General features: G+C 41.1%; 1 protein-coding gene across 2 annotated transcripts in view; it reads right to left on the reverse strand.

The window, feature by feature from the left end:
* The window catches only part of IL1R1 (interleukin 1 receptor type 1), a 115,648-nt gene that overhangs the window by 66,244 nt on the left and 29,040 nt on the right, over positions 1-20,364 (reverse strand). The window contains exon 2 of one of the 2 annotated variants that reach the window (XM_063594718.1): positions 8,919-12,539. The gene's annotated coding sequence lies outside the window, so the exon portion shown is untranslated. Of the gene's footprint in view, positions 1-8,918; positions 12,748-20,364 lie in introns of those variants that run through there. The other variant, XM_063594720.1, reaches the window with a different exon arrangement.

Consider the following 20,364-nt stretch of genomic DNA (forward strand, 5'->3'; position numbering starts at 1 on the left):
TGCTATTTTTAAGCCTCAGTTTCCTTAGAGACAAATCGAAAATCATAAAGCCTGTGTAAGGAACAGAGGCAATGTGAAAAGCTCCCAGACATCATGGGGAGGAGATGGATGGCTGCTGATCCTGGCCGGTTCTAGAATAGCAGATGAGGCTCCAGGGCAAGGAGGCCGAGCGTCATTGGTGCAGCCTCCGAGACTGGCTGCTAATCAGCCTAGAGCGGGGCAAGCGAGATCAAGGAGACAGCAAATAAAATCACAAGTAATGAAAAGTCCAAAAAAATTGTTCCAGGATTTCCAGTCAAGTTCTACCCTCTCACTAACTCCAGGAATAGAATGAGGGAAGCCACATCAATATTCAGGGGGCACAATCATGGCTTTGGAATGCTTTGGTTTTGTGACCCATGTTGGAATATGTTATTGGTGTACATGACTGAGCAGCTCTGGTCACCAAAAGCAACACCGCCTCCCTCAGACAAGAAGAGACTCATGGTTAAGACGTTCAGCGTTTTCGGAGAAAAGATGGATAACTTACAAGTATATTCACCGCCAATAATTTCTCACCAAAGGATAAAAGAAGGCAAACTTCCACAAAACACACAAATGTGCTTTGAGCCTATTCTATAGCAATGGCTCATTCACTTGTTCATTGGTTCAGGAAATAGACCTGAAACTTACTAAAATCCTTACTGAAAGTCTTTAAAGATAGTCATACCATTGTCACAGGCTGATTGAACGCAGTGTCTTAGCCTGGGCTGCTGTAACAAATTATCATAGATTGGGCGGCTTAAACAACAAATATTTGTGTCTCACAGTTCTGGAGGCTGGAAGTGTAAGATCACGGTTCTGACAGATCCGGTGTCTGGTGAGGGCCCACTTTCTGGTTTGCAGACAGCTGACTTCTCATTGTATCCTCACATGGTAGAAAGAGAGCTAGCTAGTTCTCTGGCCTCTTCTTACAGGGGCACTAATCCCATTTATCAGGGCTCCACCCTCATGACCTAACAATCTCCCAAGCATGCCACCTCCTAACACCATCACTGGAATTAGGGTTTCAACATAGGAATTTAGTGGTGGGCTTGGGGGACACACAGACATTCAATCTATGTACACAGATAAAGGAAAACCCAATGCCTAAAAAAAACTATTAAAGTATTTATTTCCATTACACTTAACACAGACACATTTCAAGTTTTATAACTATATTTCTAGACTTTTCTATGGTAAACACACCTTTTGCTTCCTCTTTTACCTGGCATTAGGCCTTGACAACCCCCATCCCATGTTACATCTGATTGGGGCAATTCTGTGTTGAGTACCTGGAATTCACCAGGAGTCCCTTCTCAGAAGCAAGCCCTGCTCTCCTTTCCCTGGACTGGGAGGTGAAGCTCACTGAAGGGGGTGAGCTGACTTTGCAGTCTTCCTACTTCCTGCCCAGATGTTCCTGTGTCCGTGGAAACCTGATCCATTAGTATCACCTCAGGGCCAGCAGTTCCTGAGACCTCCCCCAAACACCTCCCACAACACACACACGCACACTCACACACACACACACACACACACACGTTAATCCCCACCCTGTGCTGGCCATAAATGACCACTTAGGACAGTTTTGCCGCCGAAATAGGCCTGAGTGTCTGATCAACAATATTTTGTCTCAGTCTCCTGTGTTTCTTCACACAATGGAAGCACCTCTGGGCTTAGAGTCACCAAGACCCTAAGACTGGTAGAGAGCCCACCCCTTCTCCAGAGCCCTGAAAACACTACAGACTCATAAACAAAGCAGCCTCATCATCATGGAATCGGGGTGGCCAGCATGAAAGACGATGCATAATAGAGACACTCTCCTCAATGCCTTCCCCAGGTGGTTGGGCTTCAGGAATTTTGTTCTATTCTGAGCACAGAGAGCCATGGCCTCAGATTTCAGGGGTGGGAGGAAAAGTTCCAGTTCTGCCCTTTGCCCACTCAGAAGCCCTGAGGAAAGCTCTCGGTTGGTCACCTCTATCTTTCTAAAGTTAGAAAGATAACCCTACCTACACCTGGAGAAAAGGATGTCAGAGAAGCCCTACTTGCAGCTGTCTCCTGAGACCCCATCCCTGAAGGACTCCCTGGCACCAAGCAGGCCCCTGGGGCAGAGTTACCCGTGTTCTGGTCCAGAACCTAGAGGTGGCTGGGTCCTCTTCACTGTCCCCTTCCTGCTTTCCTTCTCATTGTTGACATTTGATTCTATCTCGCAGATGGACTGTAAGCTGCTCTGAATTTTCTTCATCTTTCTATTTCCCCTTCCACTCCTTCTTCCTCTCATCATCCCCAGCACCTAGCACAGGGCTTAGCACAGGTTGGACATGCAATAATAATCTGTCAAAATTATCAGTCAGTTTATTAATGCATGAGATAATGAATGAGAAAGCCCTTTATAAACTGAGCTGTACTCCAGAGAGACGTAGAACGTATTTTTGTAAAATGTCTCCACTTGTCTCACACGGAGGACAAGGCTGGCCAAGAGATACAGTGTTCTGGTCGCCAGCCCTATATGCAGTGGCGGCCCCACTGTGATCTCTTGTGGCAAATACAACACAGTCTGACAGGTGCTTGTGTATAGAACCATGCCTCCCTGGTGTTATTCAGGTGAGAATTTACATCTACAAGGTAAGAGTTTACAGACCTTGGCACCATCTTCCCCAGCCCATGACTACAGTCAACCTGAAACTCACAGTAAAAGCCAAACTCCTTACCACAGCCCTAAACACCCACCATGCTCTGGCCTCTGCCTCTGTCTCCAGCTCACCTTGGCCTCCCTTCCACTCTCTTCATTGGCCATACATAGAGCTGCTTTCTGCTTCTCATGCTGGGTTTTTATGCTCTGCTTCCTCTGCCCTCTGTCTGGCTGGCTCCTTCTCATGCCTCAGACCTCATCACTTCACCTCGAGCCGTCCCAATCACCAGGCTAACACAGACCGTGGCTCCCTACTCGCTGTCTCTGCAGCCTTCTGTCTCTGTGTTTCTTTCACAGTGCTCAGCACACATGTGCCAACTCCTGCGGCTGCCTAGCTGTTTCATGCAACCCTGGCAGGGTCCACGCATCCCTGTGCCATCCCATGACTGGACACACAGCAAGGCCTCAAAACACAATCACCAAATGAAAAAAGTTGTGATCGCAAATGGTTTTAAGCCAATTGAATAGATGCCCAACCTGAGTCAACAAAGTACCTGTCAGACTGTTGTATTTGCCACAAGAGATCACAGTGGGGCTGACACTGCACGGTCATGATATGAGATAGGAAAATTTAGAAAACTTACTAAGTTTGCAGCTTTCTCCTTTGAGACTGCCGAAGTCTAATAAAAACCAGCTTGTTAGCAGGCACTGTTGACAAGCACATGGAGAAGCATTCTTTCAAACATTCCTGGTAGGGGTGTTAATTGGTATAACCTGGTAGGGTGGGGGGGTGGGTAATTCTGAAATATATATCGAAATCACAAGTGTACACAGCCTCTGACCCCACAATTCTGCTTCCAGGAATTTAACCAACAACTTGTAAACACTTCTGCAAAATTACAAGGGCAGGCTGTTACTGGTTGCAACACTGGCTGAAATAACAAAAAATTGCAAACAATCTGTCCATTGAGAGGCAGAAAATGCACCTCCTTTGATACAGCTATGGATCAAGGTACAGAATGGTGCACACTATGAGTGTGAAAGAGGTGGAAGAAAAAACTAGAAACTATTAACAAGACTCACCTATTGGTGAGGAAGAGGGAAAGAAGCGTCTGCAGAAAGGGAAGAGAAGGAGACTTCACTGAAGAACCTTTTAAATTGTGTTACCACTTCAAAAGCAAATAAACCATGTGTCATTCACTCAAAAAAATTTAAAGAGTTTCAAAATCATATGGAAAAGTTTAACCAAAAAAAGTAAAATTCCATTTTAAATTATAGTCTTTTCCCTCATGTTATAACTGGAAACACTAAGCAAAGAAAAGGGAGATAAGTTGCCCAGGAGAAACGAAGCTGCCCTTGGCCCCCAAGCTAGCACTCACCATACTCCATCTCATTTGCTGGAGTTCCTTGGTGCAGATTTGGGGGGTCAATAGAGAGGAAATATAAGGAAATATCTCTCAATATTTTAAACGCCCATCGAGTCTAGGTTGGTGTGATAAATTGGATGGTCCTGCCAGGGAGGATCCGGTCTGAAAAATCAAATCCATTTCACATTGCCCCATGTGGGTTCAGAGAAGCTGAGGCTGAGCCCTGCCTGATCCCCAAGTTGAGGGGTAGTTGTGGCTGAGTTTTCCAGGTTCAACACCTCCAAATGCAGTAGAACTGGACTCTCGGCACCTTTGGATGGAAGAACCAAGTACATCAGCACTCAGTTGTCCAGGCCAGCATGGCACATGGACTCAGAAGGCAGACAGACTTGGTGCAGGCTGATGGATCTCTCCTCACTAGCCTGCAGCTTTGGGAAACTTACTGAACTTCTCAGGGTCTCAGCTTGTCTGGACCTAGAGTTGGAATAATGTTTCAAGGTTGCGAGAAAGATTCAAGATATTATACTTAAAGAACCCAGAAGAGTGCACGTTCCTTTAGTAGGTGACTCAATAAATGGTAGTCATATACCCAAATAAACAGCACAAACATCACCAGTGGCCTAAAACCATGAGACATTGTCTCCAAAGTTCAGTCCGACCTGCCCTCACTGACCCACAGGCTCCAGAGTGAGCCTGTCTGCGTCATAATTCCAGCTCTGCACTAACTACTGGTATAACCCTAGCAAATCACTCTCTGTGCTTCCGTTTCTTAATCTGCAAAATAAAATAATAGTACTGATTATTTTATATGAGAGGTACCTAAAACCAGGTCTCCTACCTAGCAAGTGCTGTATTACATATTAGCTTTTATTATTATTATTATTATTGTTATTATTATTCAGTACCAAGTTCAAACCATTACTAAATGTCAGTTTGGTCCTGATTTTTGCAGCCCAGCACTGAGCTGGGAGTCAGAGTGAAAATCGATGCCTCCTTAAAGTTTTTGATATTCATGCCAAATCCATGACACTTGCACCTATAAAGACAGCGTTCTCCATTTTCCTGGTCCTATCCTTGGCTTGCATTCATTTGTTTAATATCCTTTCAGAGCTTTAAATATTTACTCAATAGAAACTGAGACTCACCCAAACTAAACTAAATAAATAACCAGTTGCCCCTAGAAATCTCCATTTAGGTTTTTTTTTTTTTAATCTTCTGGGATGCCTTTTGGGAATATTCTTTTCTCCACAAAGCTGGGTAAATATATTGCTACCTCCCTTACATTGACTTGAGAAACATTGATTGATCCCCTCTCTGGCTGTCAGACCCCCAAAGCAGGCCCTGGAGACAGGTATACACATGAAACCGGACCCCGTCTTTGAGGAGCTCTCAGTCCACTGAGGAGCTGAGCAAAGCCCATGGATGATGAGAATGCAATAGGAGGAGGATGGCTGGTTTTCCTGTACAAGAATGGAATAAATAAGCAACAAAATGGAAATCTTTTTAATCTAAAATGGATCCATGCACTGCTGTAACACACTAAACACTGCTACTGAATCTAAGAACCAAGAAACATAGAAATATGTTATACACACCCCACACACACACACATACATACATACACACACACACACTTCCCAAGTTTAGAATTAGAAGACGTCAAAATTTCAGCATGCAGCTCTCCAGAAACTATATATTTCAGAAGGCAAGATTTATCACTAAACTTTAGAGTAACAACAATAATAATAATACCATTTTGCATTTTTACTTTTCCTCTATTCAAAAAGCTTGCCTCTATCTTGCCTCTTTATATTCCCAGTACAATCTTGTGAGGTGGCTAGCACAGGCCTTCTGTCTAAATTTTATAGCTAAAAAGGAGACAAAATCACAAAGACTGAGGTTTACCCCAGGTTACTCAATCGGTAAAAATTCAGAGCAAAAGCATCCAGTTCTCTCGCTCTCTCAGCAGACTTTCTGAGAGACATCAAACGAGGTCAAAGTCCTCAGAAATTAGGTTGGCAGAAGTTACTGTAAGAGGTGACTGCTTTGGCAATGAGTAACCAAAAAAGACGAGAGGCTGAACCCAAAGGGGCAGAACTGGAAACCAGCAGATTTTGCAAAGGGTTTCCTTAAGGTAAACTAAGACAACAAAATATACCTTTGCCTATTATCAGAGTAGCACACTTTTCTTTTTTTATTATTATACTTTAAGTTCTAGGGTACACGTGCACAACATGCAGGTTTGTTACATATGTATACATGTGCCATGTTGGTGTGCTGCACCTGTTAACTTGTCATTTACATTAGGTGTATCTCCTAATGCTATCCCTCCCCTCTCCTCCCACCCCACAACAGGCCCCAGTGTGTGATGTTCCCCACCCTGTGTCCAAGTGTTCTCATTGTTCAATTCCCACCTACGAGTGAGAATATGCGGTGTTTGGTTTTCTGTCCTTGTGATAGTTTGCTCAGGATGATGGTTTCCAGCTTCATCCATGTCCCTACAAAGGACATGAACTCATCCTTTTTAATGGCTGCATAGTATTCCATGGTGTATATGTGTCACATTTTCTTAATCCAGTCTATCACTGATGGACATTTGGGTTGGTTCCAAGTCTTGGCTATTGTGAATAGTGCCACAATAAACATACGTGTGCATGCAGAGTAGCACACTTTTCAAAAAATTATAAAACCCAATGCTGATGACAGAGTTGGAAAATGTTCATACAGTGCTGGTGGGCATATAAATTAATTAAACTTTCCTAGGATTAATTTAGCAGCAGGGATCTAGAGTTTTAAAATGCCCATGCCCTTTGACCCCTACCATTCTACCTCTGGGGATTTATCTCAAGGAAAACTCATGAGGAGATGCAAAGGTTTAGCTGCAAGGGTGTTAGTTTTAGTACTGTTAATAAGAGAAAAACAATCAACTACCTGCCAACAGGATTTAATAAACTATCTATGCAATGAAATGGAAAAGCTTTTGTAAAAGAAAACTCATTCTCATAACAAGATGCTCCATCGCTGTGAGGTAAAAGCAGATAACCGAAAAGCATGTAGAGTACAAATATATTTCTTCAAAATGTAAATGTACTCAGAGACAAATACACCTACCAAAATGTTAACAGTGTTTATCTCACAGTGGTGTGTTTTCACTTCTCATCTTTTACTATTATCTCTATGTATTTTTTAAAATTTTATTCTTGACAATGAGCTTGTGCTGTTTGTGTAAATGTTCCAAGGACGTATTTTAGAAGTATACCCTCGCTATTCTTTGACCGTTCCTGCCAAGTTTTCCTCCTAAGTAAACTAACAGTCTTGTGCTCAACGGGGTTTGTCAGTTCAATGATTAACAACAGCATGTAGTGTTAGGAAAGGCCATAAGAATCTTTTTAAACTCATCACTACCATTAGGCAGATCAAATTCATCTCAAGAAGTTTTCTTGGCTCTTTCTGGACAACTTTGTCTTCTTCCTTTTCCTAACAGATCAACACATTTATAGTAAACACCAATCTCTGGCATCGAATGCACACACACAGACACACACACACAGAGACACACACGTCACTGTTCTCCAGCTGTCTCATGGGTGAATGCCATGACTCACCAAACCAGTTGGTCCTTAGCTGTATTTTTTGAAGCATCCTTCCCCACCATCCACTCCTCACACCCTCACCAACACAGCGAAAAATTCACATTTTGCATGAGCAATAAGGAGTTATAAATTGAATTGAATGATAAGCTTCATTAGGTTTTCCTTTTTGTTTTGTTATTTTCTTTCCTTAATCTTTCAGGTTCAGTCCCATTTTCTCATTCTTATGCACAACAACACTATCAGTAGGAATTATGGGGATCAAGGATAAATTATGGAGATCAAGGATAAAAATGCAAGACAATGTTTATAATCCCCTCTGAGAGTGCATGGTCTTCTCTATAGCTATAGGTGCAACATTGGCAAAGCTTCTGAGGGGGGGAGAAAAATATGATCAGGCTTTTAAGATTACCTTTGAGGTCCTTATTGAAGAAAGCGTGTACAAGTTTTGCCAATACAATGCATTATACCTTTAAATGAAACCAATAAAGCCTGCCATTAATAACATAGCACATTCAGGCTGGGCGTGGTGGCTCACGCCTATAATCCCAGCACTTTGGGAGGCCCAGGCAGGTGGATCACGAGGTCAGGAGATCGAGACCATCCTGGCTAACACGGTGAAAACCCATCTCTACTAAAAACACAAAAAGTTAGCAGGGCATGGTGGCAGGCGCCTATAGTCCCAGCTACTCGGGAGGCTGAGGCAGGAGAATTGCTTGAACCTGGGAGGCGGAGGTTGCAGTGAGCCAAGATCATGCCATTGTACTCCAGTCTGGGTGACAAAGTGAGACCCCGTCTCAAACAAAATAAAAAATAAATTAAAAAAAAAACATAGCACCTTCAGTCAAACATTGGGTTATGCCTCTCTAACACTGTAGAAGCTTAATGGGAAGTGATAAAATAAGTCTCAATTCTTACAGTAACAACAGTCTTATAAAACGACTTCATTTACAACACCTTTCACTTAACATCTCTCACCACATACCAAAAGTCATGTAACTATTCATGGTTTATAAGTAATATACAGTTATAAAGTATATTTCCCATATATTTCCTAGTTAATCTTCCATAGATAATCACAGTCGTTCTCTTAATATGACTCAGAAACACATCTTAAAGTTAAACATGCCTACAGAGCCATATAACTTCAAGAAATCCTTAAAATGTTGTTTCGACAAACAATGTAACATTACCTTTTATCAGATTCCATTTGTCTTTCCTAAATACCTCATTAATGTGTAAGTAACCCCAAAAAAAGGAGGGAAAAAAAATACAGAAACAAAAAACCTGCAGTGCAATTAATCATCTTACCGTCTCCGTTCTTCATCCTTGGGGCATTTGGGAATGGCTGGCCTCCCAGGAGGTAGAGAATGTCGGGGTAATCCGACAAGGTTTCTTTTCCCAAATGAAGACTGCTGAGCTGATGTTGGTTATTAAAAAACGAAAGTGCGTTTTGAAGTCAGCCCTAGCTAGAGTTGTTAATTCAGGTCTGTGCCACAGCAGAGTGACAACTCACATCTTGCCGGATGCCCCAGCTGGTACGGAGGCTCAAAGGAAGGAGAAAGTGGGGTTGTGGAGATGGCTGTGTCACAGCCTCTTAGGGCTTTAATCCCTCGGCCGTGACACATCTGGGGAGCTATGAACAGGAAGCCCAGAGCCAGGCAGACAGCCAGAATCACTCAGCAAACGTGCCAGACCCTTAAGAAACACCAACACCCGCCACTGCACGGTAACCTCTAACGTTTCCCGAAGCTGGTGCTTTCCTCTCATGACTTTGTGTTGAACCTGGACAAGGCCTGCTGGCTGAATCCAGCTCATTATCATGTTCCCATCATCAGAGTCTTGACTGGTCAGTCCCAGGCCTGTGGTGGCCTAAGCTTTCCCTCTCTGCCTACCTCCCAATCCTTAGAGCAATCTCCCTAGAGTCAGCCCAGGCAATGCTGCAGGACTCTTTATTCAGGTCTGCTCGTGTCCCAGATGCCAGCCCACTTCTCATGGTGGCCACCACCCCTGCCATGTGCCCTGAGAACTCTGGAAGTCTCCCTTCACCACACCCTGGAGGTGGGGTGGCCACTGATCACCCCTCAGCTCAGGGAGATGAAAGCTGGAGCCTCTGGCTTCCACAAATGCAGCCAGATCCACCTAGGAGAGCTGGTGCTGCCAAGCCTCCTCTTTTTTTTTTTTTTTTTTTTTTTTTTTTCTGAGACAGAGTCTTGCTCTGTCTCCCAGGCTGGAGTGCAATGTCACAATCTCGGCTCACAGCAACCCCTGCTTCCCAGGTTCAAGTGATTCTCGTGCCTCAGCCCGAGTAGCTAGGATTATAGGCGCCCGCCACCATGTCTGGCTAATTTTTGTAATTTTAGTAGAGATGGGGTTTCACCATGTTGGTCAGGCTAGTCTCAAACTCCTGAACTCAGATGATCCACCCCCTTGGCCTCCCAAAGTGCTGGGGTTACAGGCGTGAGCCACCGCACCTGGCCTGCCTCTTTTATTTCTCTAATAGCTCCTCCTGTGCTCTGCACTCAGATGAACATTCTCAACATGATACAGAGTCCAGCCTATCACAACGCTACTCAAAAATCTGCATCGTAGGGAGGAAGAGTCAAGCCTCCAATTCTAGCATTCAAGGTCTTCAGACATCTGGTCTCACACACTTTCCTGTCATTGTTCCCGCTACCCTTTCCAAGAGCGCTTTGTGCTCACCTGGATGGGCCGCCTGCTGACCCTAAGAGGCACTGCTCAAACCTCTGCTTCAATGCTCTGCGGCCTCAATTCTGCCACTGCCACTCCTTACCCTAGCCAATTGACACCACTCAGCATGACACAGCCCACCTCCTCTTTGCTCCTTCCCCTTCTTTCCAGTTTTCACCGCCATTCGCTCAAGCAGACCCCACTCAAGCATCCTGGGGTGATTTTCCCGACTCTGAACCTGTGCCTTCTCTCTGTGATGATAACGGAGATAGCAAAAGTGAGCACTTACAGGTGTCAGGCATTCTTCAAGGAAATTTAAATTATATATTCATTTACTTATTTATTTTTAATTTTATTTTAGGTTCAGAGGTACTTGTGCAGGTTTGTTATATAGGCAAATTGTGTATTCAGGCGGCTTGGTCTACAGATTTTTTTGTAACCTAGGTAATAAGTATGGTACCCTATAGGTAGTTTCAATCCTCACCCTCCTCCCACACTCCATCCTCAAGTAGGTCCTGGTGTTTGTTTTTCCTTTCTTTGTGTCCGTATGAACTCAGTGTTTAATTCTCACTTATAAGTGAGACCACGCAGTATTTGATTTTCTGTTTCTGTGTTAGTTCTCAGAAGAATGGCCTCCAGTTGTATCCATGTTGCTGCAAAAGACATGATCTTGTTCTTTTTCATGGCTGCATAATATTCCGCGGTGTACATGTACCACATTTTCTTTATCCAGTCTACCACTGATGAACATTTAGGTTGATTCCATGTCTTTGCTATTGAGAATAGTGATGTAATGAACATCATGTTCTTATGGTAGAATGATTAATATTCCTGTGGGAATATACCCAACAATGGGATGGCTGAGTCAAATGGTAGTTGTGTTTTAAGTTCTTTGAGCAATCACCAAACTGCTTTTCATAGTGGCTGAACTAATTTACATTCCCACAAGCAGAATATAAGCATTCCCTTTTCACTGCAACCTTGTTGGCATCTCTTATTTTTTGACTTTTTAGTAATAGCCATTTTGACTGGTGTGAGATAATATCTCATTATGGTTTTGACTTGCATGGAAATTTAAATTCTTTAGGCCCATTTTACAGGTGAGAAAACTGATTGAGATTATGTAAGTACTTTCCCCAAGCTCCCTTAGTCAGGCAGGGGTAGAGCCCAGGTGGAGCCCAGGCTTGCTTTGCTCTTCAAGTGTTACCAGGGATCCACCGCAATTTACTTGACAACAGGTCTTATCTACTCAGGAACAGTGCAAGTTCCTAGCAGCCATTGTCTCATACTTCCTGGTACCCTTTCCAGAGAGCACCCAAAAGACCTTCCAATTCCAGGCTATTTCCAAGCAGCTGGATTAATTGGCAGATTATTAGTTCAAGGACTTTTCCAGCCCTCTTTTCCACTCCAGATGATTTCTTCTCTCTTGCTCCTTCCTACTTCTCAAAAAGGAGAAAAATTGGAGGAATCTGCACTGTTTAGTTAACCTGTGTGAACACACACACGCCACACACATGCACCCACACGCACCCACACACACGCTTTTGCCTGGGTTTTGTCAGCTGTGTTGTTCCCCTACAGAGTTCAGGGAAAACAAATAGTCATAGTTGGCAACAAAAATTCAATATCAGAAGTTAATGGATAATCTCTCAAACTCTAGGGTCTGTTATGAATGCTAAAGTATAGAATTCCCTGAGCTGAGCCCAGAGCTTTTAACATTTAAACTATCAGAAGACATCATTCTAACACAATTTTATCAGTAACATGGTCTTTGACAAACTCCAGAATGTCTGTGTTTATACATAAAAGGTCAGAAATAACTCAAGTATTTTCCCAGAATATTTTTATGGAAAAGTTTACACATTCAGAATTGATTTGCATTTATGAATATCTTTAATGTGGCTGTAATCCATGTGTTTCTTATACCTCCCAATTGAAAAAGGAGAATAGGAAGAAGCACGTACAGTATGTGTGTGCATGTGTGTGCATGAGCATGTGTGTATGTGTGTGCATGTTTGTGCAAGTATGTGCAACCCTAGAATCTAACCTTGGCTCCCCCTCAACATGCTATGGGTCATTAAGAGAGGGCAGGAGACTTCTGCTTTCCTAAGTCCAACAATTCTATAATTAGAGAGACACCAACCTGGACGCCAGCAGACCTGGGTTAAAGAGCTAAGCTTCAACTTCATCTATGTATCTTTGGGAAAATCACTTCATCTCACTGGATCTCAGTTTCTACATCTGAAAAAAACAAAACAAAACAAAACAGTATAGTCTAAACTCTTGGGACACAAAGTGTGGCCCATAAGCCAAGAGCATCACCAAGGAGCACGATGGAAATGCAGAACATTAGGGCCCACCCCAGAACCACTGAATTCAAATCTATATTTGACTAAGCTTTCTGGGTGACTTGTGTGCACAGTAACACAGGGAGTGCTAATTGACCTGATCTCCAAAATGCTTTCCAGTGTGACACATTCTGTTAGTTTAACCTTTGTCTCTTTACACTAGAGAATTAACCATGCCATCCCCGATGGCCACTGGTAACCTTTGTGGTCAGGCCCTAAGGATCTGACTTGAGTGCCTGGCTGCTTATCATACTCCTATTCCAGGCAATGATACATGAACAATTCATATCATCCCCATGACTCTTCCAGACCGCACTGTGTCCAGCTTTCTATCAAACCTCCGGGGAGAATGCCATCCCTTAATTCTTCATACCTCCAGACAGACAGCTTCCACACCCATTACTGAGTTTAAGGGATTTTGCAAGCACAGATGAGGGAATGGGAAAGATTCTAGATGAATGATTACAGGGATAGTCTTTCAGCACTTAAGGAAGCCACGATCACCAAGAGAAAGCATGAAATGACTAAAAACAGGCCAGGTCTGGTGAAGTTCATGCAATCTTTTGTTTGATGAGGTTGTTAGATGGTGAGATTACCACAGTTAAATGCTGTGAACTTAGTGAATCAGAATTTCATGTAAGTATCTGCAAACATCTGTCTTGTGAGCAAAACAAAGAATATGGTTAGTAGAGTTGGATACATGTATAAATACCCATACTCTATGGTAAATGAGTCAATTAGAAGAGTATGCTCTACTGGAAAGCCTCAGGCTCAGTTCCAGGTATTTGGTTCCATCCTGGCTCTCAGGTGTGGAGCTGACCTCTCCTCCCAGAAGAGGCAGCCAGGCTGGGCATGGACATGGTCATGGCACTCTTCAATTGTGGACAGTACGGAGCAGAGGAATGCAGGAAAGGAGGGAGGGTAGAAAGAAGGAATACATTTTCCAAAGGAAGCAAATACAAGTTTAGAAAGCAGAACTGGACACTGAAGCCAAAAAAAAATTTATCAAATTGGCATTGGCCAAAAGAACCAGACGATGTGCAGATGGTGTGTGGTAATATTCCTGGAGGCCTTGAATGCAGGAAAGGAGAATGCCTCGAGGCCAAGCCAGGGGTTGGGGAGGGAGCTGGGAGGTGCAGAACAGGTTTCTACAGCAGAAGGGCAGAGCAGGCAAGCTTACCACATTCTGGGAGTCCTGGAGTTAAAATGAACTGTGAATTCACTGAGAGAGCAAATCAGGGTCCCAAAAGACGCCATTAAGATAGAACCATAGGCCAAATCTAACATAGTGAGACTTAACACAGACAAATCTAAAATCCCATTCTTAGTTCCCTAACCTCATATTGTTAAGTACAGGACAGGGCGTATGAAAAAGCAAAGCACTGGTGGAAAACAAAACCAAACAAATGCCAGAGTCTTGACTGACTAAGACGTCCACAGTGAATGATGTGTGGTAGGAGGCTGTAGTTGCCCTGGTGGAAGTGTACCTTCTGACACAAAGGAGGTCATCACTGGAGAATGCCCTCAGACACGCTCTTGTCATGGCATGCAGAGAAAACAATAACAAAGGCTGTTCATGGCCAAAGAAGACCAGCTAGGCTCTCCCACGGGCCCAGGCCATGCTAGGAGCCATGGTACCCTAACCCAGAGATGGAACGAAGGCCATGGGATAGACGTCCAGGAGGCCAATGTGAAAAAGATCTTCGTAACAATAGATTAAGCACTCAGCAATGCAGAGACAGTGTTTGCCCCATCCCTGGAAGAACTCAAACAAAGGCCACTGGATGCATATGAACATCCAATGGAAACTGCTTCTACCATCTCTTCTAGGCCCTCTAATTTTGGGTTCTTTGTTTTGCCCTCATGACAAATCAATGTTATAAACAGGGCAGTTTCTCACTATTCACATTTTGAAATAGGAAACCAAGCCTAGTATGGGAAAGCCAAGACTAGGATTTGGATCTACAGACTTTGTTTAACTCCTTTTTCTTCTCTTTTACTCTACCACAATGCCTCGATGTACATTTCTGTGAACTTTGGGCGCAGTGCCATTTTTAGTTATTTTAGTGAATAAGGAAGTTATTGTGTTTAATAAGGTAAGATGATGTGTTACTGGTATTCATTATATGTCAGGTTCTAAGTATGAGTCACAACCCAATAAATGCATCTGACTTATTGTGCAGTCAAATGTTAGGTGAAACTGTGTTGTCTTCAACAGCTCTCTGATACAAATCAACAAGCATCACTAAATCTGCAGGAAGATTCCAAAGGTTCTCATTAGTACAAATTTTAAAAATACTTTTGTTGTAAACAATATAGCCACAGCACAGAAGATATGGGACATAAAGAATAGATGGAAAATTAATTCATGATCTTGCCACCTAACCCCCTTCAGCATTAAGCAACATTCCCACCTACTCTTTTTTTTCCTATGTACATACATCTTTGTAATCTCTTTTGACTTAACAAATAGTTTTTATGCTATTGTATGGCTCTCATAATCATACTTTCACTGCAGTGTACCATGCAATTAAATAGGGATTTGATGAAACACAACTTATTCCAGAATTCTTGACTGTCGAATATGACCCAGCTTCTCAACAGTAAAAAGCAAGCATTTTTTGTTGGTTTACCATGTGGACAGGTCATATTATCTTCAAATAATAATAGCTCTGTTCATTTTATGACAGTGCTTTTTACTTTTGTTATTTTCTTATCTTGCTGCATTGGCCAGCAACTCCAGCAAAACATTAAATAAACTAATTCATAATAGTAATTCTTGTATTGCTCCTGATTTAAAGAGAACCAGTGTTTTATAGAGTACAAGATTTACTTCTAGGTTTTTAGTAGACATCATTTATCAGGTTAAGAATGACCTCCTCTCTTCCTGGTTTCCCAAGAGAGTATCAAGAATAGATATTGGATACTACGAAAAACTATTTTTGCATCTATTAATAACAGTTTTTCCCTTACTCTATATATGATATATAATATTAATAGATTGCCTGAGATTAAGCCATCTTTATATTTCTGGTATAACCGTAACATGGTCATGGATTCTCATCTTTTTAAAATCTTCACGGGTTATACACTGATAATTTTATTTCATTTTAAGATTTTTACCTCTAAGTTGAAATATGATTTTATTTTCTTATACTGGGATTTTCTAGTTTTGGTGTCAATGGTATTCCAGCTTCATATAATATATTAGAATGTGTTTCTTTTAATTTTTATCCTCTAAAAATTTTGTATAAGATTGACATTATCTATTGCTTGAATATTTGGTAGAACTCACTCAAATATCATTTAGGTAAAATATTTTCTTTGTAGAAACTATACTATTTTCTTTATACAAACTATTCTTTGTAGGATAGTTACAATATGAATCAAATATTTAATATTATATGAGACTATTCAGATTTTTTATTTTTTCTTTAGTCAATTTCGATACATTATGTTTTTCTTGGAATTTGTTTTTTTATCTAAAATTTCAAATGTTTTGACTTAAAGTCACTCTTGGTATTCTCTTATCTTTAAATATTGCCATGTCCGCAGTTATACATCCCTATTCATTCCTAATATTTTATAGCCTTTTTTCTTTCATCAATATTTCTAGATGAGGGACTTGTACAAGCAGATATCAAAACTTATTACAAAGCTTTAGCAATTAAGAGATTGTTGCAAGGATATACAAATAGACCGGGAACAGAATAGAGGAAACAGAAAGAGGTCCACACTTAGATGATACGGTACAGACAATTAATGCTCATTAAATATGTATATATGCTCCCCAAATTTGACACCCTCCCTTGTTTATGGTTGGGACCAAGCCACTAGTCCAGGGCAGTTAAGAGCTCATGTGAGTTTCCATCATCCCTATCTTTCTCTTATGTGTGAAGCTATGAAAGTAAATAATTCCTAGCTTGTAGGGTTGCAGGAAGGAAGCAGCCCAGATCCCCGATAAAGTCACCATTCTAAAAGAACCACCAGAAAGAGCCAATGACCAACTTTAGACTTAACAACTGTGAGAAGTAAACTTTTGTTGTGCTAAGTCACTGAGATTTCAAGCTTTGCAACTTCACTGTAATATTTCCTATCCTGACAAATACGTATGGAAAGTTAGTACATGACAGAGGTGGCAATGCACGTTGTTCAATAACAACTTCTGGGACAACTGGCAAAGCACATGCTGAGGAAACAGAATTGGTTCCTTATTTCATCCCATGCAGAAAAAAAAAAAAAAGATCCACTTCAGATAAATCTCATACTAAGGCAAAATCTCCCATCTTTAAGAATAAAATACAAAAGAATATATTTATCTAAGATAATATCAGGATGGTAAAATTAAAAGTTTTAAAAAGACTCAAAGGCTTTAAAATATATAAAGATTAATATATTTGCCTACATTATTATTAAAAACTTCCACTCACCAAAAAACATCATTTAAAAAAATAAAAGACAAGCCAGAAGAGGAAGACATTTATAACACAAATAACTTATAAAGAGTTAGTAACACAAACATATAGAATGCCTAGAATCAGTTAGGAAGAGAAAAAAAAGTATTAAATAGGCAAAAAAAAGACAAAAACAGGCATTTTACAGAAGAGAAAACCTGAAAGGCCAGTAAACTAAATGAAAAGATACCTAACTTAAAAACCCAAGGAAATTAGAAACACAAATGAGAAACTATTTCACATTTCCTAGGTAGGCAAAAAACTTTCAGAGTCTAACAAACCAGATGTTGGCAACAAGTAGAAACTCTGTTTGATGTGATATAAATCTCTGCAACCACTTTGGAAAACAGTTTGAACACGTGCCTATCTGAAGATTCAGCTTACACTTTGTCTAAAGAATATCACGAGCACACACCCTATGAGGTGAGTAGAGGAGCACTCAGAGAAACATTTTTCATAATAGCAAAAAATCCTGTAAAAGTCCCCAAATTCATTGACTGGAAAATGAATGCGTCAATTACAGTATATTTACACGCTGAATAGGACACAGTGTGAAAACTAAGTTGTGCTACATATATTGACAGGAATACAGCTTAAAAACAAAACGTAAAATGAAAAAAGGAAGAATAGTGCATTATTTTTATAAATTTTTTTCTTTTTTTTTGAGACAGAGTCTGGCTATATCGCCAGGCTGGAGTGCAGTGGCACGATCTCGGCTCACTGCAAGCTCCGCCTCCCGGGTTCAAGTGATTCTCCTGCCTCAGCCTCCCGAGTAGCTGGGATTACAGGCACGCACCACCACACCCAGCTAATTTTTCTATTTTTAGTAGAGATGGGGTTTCACCATGTTGGCCAGGATGGTCTCGATCTCCTAACCTCATGATCCGCCCTCCTCGGCCTCCCAAAGTGCTGGGATTTCAGGCGTGAGCCACCGCGCCCGGCCTAAAAATCTTTAAATGAAGTAAAATAATGTATTTTTTATATGCAAACATAAATGCTAACACTACAGAAACACTGACGTTCAGGAGAGTAGCTATCTCTGGGGGGAAGCAGGGAGGTAGAAAGAGAGATATACAGAAAACTTCAAAGATGCCAATTATGTTCTATTTCTCAAATTACTTAGCAAGTTCATGGGTGCGTGTTGTTTTCAACCTAAGGCCTTATATGGGCCTTATACATTACATTTATTCTCTGAAATTTTCCAGTATTCTTTAACGTAAAAATTTTTAAGTAATCAATGTCCTCTCATCTTCTTGTTTTTAAAGAAAAAGAAAACACTTTATAATGAAACTTCATCAGAGGAAACAGAATTTATAAGCAAGTGGAAGTTTTTTCCTAACAGATAAATTGGCTTCCTTTCCTGCATTCTTTATCATCACTGCAATCTCTTTTTGCCATAACACAAGTTGAGTGTTTTGTTTTATCCTTTTCCCATCACTATCACATACACACAGGGCACCATCATGACTTGCTGTGCAAGGATTGTATGTGTGTGACTCAGGGGAAAGACTGGTTTATGATGTGGCAATGAGAAAGGACACCGTGTTGGGGGAGGGGCCTGAAGTTGAAAGGTTAAACTCTTAGGAAACAGCTGTGAAGTGGTGTATCTGTTAAGTATTGTCATATGTATAAGCCCATGAAACCATCACCACCACCAAAATAGTAAATATGTCCACCATCCTAAAATTTTTCTCACACCACTTTGTAATTCGTCACTCTTGCCCCTCCCCAGGCCACGACTGATCTGCTTTTCTGTTACTAGTGATTAGTCTGCATTTTCTAGAATATTATATCAATGGAAATATACATACATATATGCATATATATGTGTATATGTGTGTATATATATGCAACCTGTTCCAATAAAAGAAAACCTGATAAGAAAAATATATGTATTTCTACTAACCTGTTCTGTGTCTGTTGGCTGACTGCAACCTGGTAACGCACACATAAATTGAATTATCTAAATCAGTGAATAATAATAGGTTTTGATATAAGAGTTAATGACTTGATGATGGCCTTCATACACAACTTAATTGTCAAGACATTTGTTTATAAAATGATAAATACACAAAGTAGCCTATGAGTTATAGCATACTAAAGTTTTCCTTTCAACCATTTCATAGAAAAGAAAAAACCTGAAAATACTAATACTTACAGGACAGAATTTGTACTGTTAGCAAGAATAGCTTGTATCTCATGTAGGAACATATTTGACTTTTGCTTCTGTGTTAAAACTTTGACAAAGATGATTTTGAATAAAGTTTATTTATAATCAGACCCCATATCTATCAGGTTCTCTGATACTGTAATTTAATATCATTATTGGGCCTAAATAGTATTCTGTAAATGCTTCAATTGGTATTAATTATGATCATCTTAACATCTATAGAAAGATAATAAACAAGGTCATAAATCCCTCACTACACAATTTCATGTTTTCACCAGCATTTTATTCTTTCTTTAGAAGACTTAGTCAAAGACTCAGAATTATTTCACATTTAGAGTTACATGTGCTTTATTTTGCCAGTGAGTGAAAATATTAAAGTATTTGCATGATGAAATTGAATGGTAGTATTTTGTAGTCACTTCTATTCCACTTCCTATTAAAGTTTTATATGTGTGGTTGGTTGGTTGGTTGGTTTTGTTTTGTTTTGTTTTCCCCAGGGCAAATCATGGTGTATTTCTGCTGCAGGTGAAGCTCAGGACGGAGGCAGGTTCTGGGACCAGGCGTGGCTGGACCCCACACTGCTGCAGGAGGACTGGTCCCGCGGGGATGCCCCACTGCAGCTGCCGGGAGCCTGCTGCCCCGCGCGTGTCTCCTCGGACACTCAGAGGAGGTGGGGACCAGGGTCACGCGGAGGTCCCACTGCAGGTAGGGCCAGACCAGGTGCTGGGGAGTGGGGCGGCTGACACCACTGGACTTGTATCCAAAATATGTAAAGAACTCTTAAAAAGCAATACAAGAAAATAAATAAGCCAATTGAAAAATGGGCAAGAAATATAAACAGATCCTTCACCAAGGAAGATATATATGGATGGTAAATAAGCACACGAAAAAATGCTCAATATCACTAGTCCTTGGGGAAATGCAAATTAATCCAGAATGCGGTACCACTATATACCTGTTAGGATGGCTATTATGAAAAGTTTGAACCATTCCAAGTGCAAGGGAGGATATGGATGAACTGGAACTCAAATACTGCTGGAGGGAATGTAAAATGGTACAGCTGCTTTGGGAAACAATTTTACATTTTCCCCAAA

This window comes from Pan paniscus, chromosome 12, assembly GCF_029289425.2.
Source record: "Pan paniscus chromosome 12, NHGRI_mPanPan1-v2.0_pri, whole genome shotgun sequence".
Classification (NCBI taxonomy): Eukaryota; Metazoa; Chordata; class Mammalia; order Primates; family Hominidae; genus Pan; species Pan paniscus.